This window comes from Ruditapes philippinarum, unplaced genomic scaffold (assembly GCF_026571515.1).
Source record: "Ruditapes philippinarum isolate M1 unplaced genomic scaffold, ASM2657151v2 ctg3581_1_1_1_1, whole genome shotgun sequence".
Classification (NCBI taxonomy): domain Eukaryota; kingdom Metazoa; phylum Mollusca; class Bivalvia; order Venerida; family Veneridae; genus Ruditapes; species Ruditapes philippinarum.
The window spans coordinates 10,473-12,502 of NW_026851515.1; the positions used below are offsets into that span (position 1 = coordinate 10,473).

General features: G+C 32.0%; 1 long non-coding RNA gene across 1 annotated transcript; it reads right to left on the bottom strand.

Annotated features, from left to right (window-relative positions):
* Positions 1 to 309: 309 nt before the first annotated feature.
* On the bottom strand, positions 310 to 1,646 carry LOC132737571 (uncharacterized). The gene is made up of 3 exons (XR_009626791.1): positions 1,471 to 1,646; positions 868 to 1,018; positions 310 to 395 (listed from the first exon to the last, which is right to left on the bottom strand). It is a non-coding gene; the product is annotated as an uncharacterized LOC132737571 (long non-coding RNA).
* Positions 1,647 to 2,030: the final 384 nt, after the last annotated feature.

Consider the following 2,030-nt stretch of genomic DNA (forward strand, 5'->3'; position numbering starts at 1 on the left):
ATAAAAATCTGGAAACAAAGTGATCCCTCGGAAGAATAAATCACAACAAAATTACAAGAGAATTGCAGACTCGGTTTGATTGAGTCTGTACATGAAGGATAATAAATAGGTGCAACATCCCTAACGCCCCATAGTACCGGCTTGAGTACTTAATAGTGCTGGCATCAATGATCCCAAAGGACCAGAAAAAATTAACAACACTGAAGTGAAGTACGGGGCAACTTTTTACAGCTGCCACACAGCACTTGACACCTGCTGTTAAATAAGCTTAGGATAGAAGATTAAAAACAATAAACATTTCTTTTTCCTGTTTATTTCATATTCTATTTGTCTTAAGCAGCAGTGTACATTCTGAATACAGAAAACAAAAAATTATGTTCCATTGATCGCCTTTTCTGAAATAAAAGAGAAATACATACCCATAATATGGAATCTACACAAGTCTGTTTCAGACAAGATAGGAAAAATACGTTTATTAAACCCAAAATAAAGAAATAAGTATTTTCTACTATCTAATGACTTCTAACGTATAATATTATTGCAAATCAAATCTGATTCACTCAAAGCTGGATAATCGGGTAAAATAAAATGTCGAAGGCTATGTTTTAATGTCTCAATGCATATAGTACACCCAAAAGCACTTTTATCTTATGTCTCCTGGTGGCGGATTAAAGCATAATCTAATATATTCAATGTTAAAAGTTTTGGATTGAGTGGTCGTGATGGACAAAGAAGACAACATTGTAAGCTTTAATTCTCCATATAACTCTTTAGACTTTATGATATGGGTCAGAGACCTGGAGAGTAATTTCAATAAAAACCATAAAAGTTACATCTTAAATTAAATAAAATGAATTAAAGACTTACCTACGTTAACTTCTTGCACAGCCATTGGAATCGCATACTCGACACTGGGTCTTGCCGTCTATACCAACTATAAAATTTGGTTGTCTGCATTTTTTCGGAATTTTATGATCGTTAGGACACATTATCTGTGGACAAACATTCCGTGTTGATTCTGAAAATAGGAATGCTAAATGTTTTATTATTGAGTTAAAGGACTATGTACATGTAACACAATGTTGAACAAATTATAATTTATAATAGTTAAAGGAGAACGCGGTCGAAATATATGTAAAAACTGTTGTTTTTGTAAAGGTATACCCTAGATATTTTTAAAGACTTACTTATCATGCCAATTAAACATACTTAGATTTATTTATCAATAGCTATTTTAAAACTTGATACATTAAGATCCTGTATGTATAGCTCAGCTGTATTAGCAAATACTTAACTTTTTAAGAAGTTTATAGAATATAATAGCTCATAGTCAAATTGCAAGCATATAATGCAACAATGTTAAATTGTAGTTTATTGACAATTGTCTATTGTTCATGAGACCAGCTTAAGGTTACTTCATTGTGACGCTTTCAAAGTTTCAAAAAGGTATAAAATTATCTTTCCACTTACCCGATTGCTCCACCACTAACAGTACCGTCAATGTCAGAATAGTCAAGAATGTTAAAGCTCTCATTTTACTCAAAACTTTGGTTGCAAAATAACATGCCACTGTCCAAATAGTACATTTATACTCACATAATTAGGCCAGTTTGTTTGCATTGTATGTTTTGTGGTCATTATATTATTTAAACAGCTCTAATAAGATATGTGAAGATTCAATGGTGCTAAATATATGACAATACTATAGTATGGTATTGATTGACATTTATACAAGTGATACACTTACGGGATGTGTCAATGCCCCGAAATGAATATGTTAGATTGATTTGATTTCTATATAAAAACGCCTTTGGTTTGCTTTGATAACGAATGCCTTCCTTTCATAGTGAAAACCAACAGCCAACACTCCTGGTGGGTGTCTAATTATCATCGCAACATTCAGTATCTGCAGCTTGGCAATAAATGTTACAACCATACTGCAATCAGTAGCATTGTAGTTGAAATTTGCCAACCATTATCATAATTATAACTAAAATCTTTTTTAATTATCATAAATAAATATGCCAAAG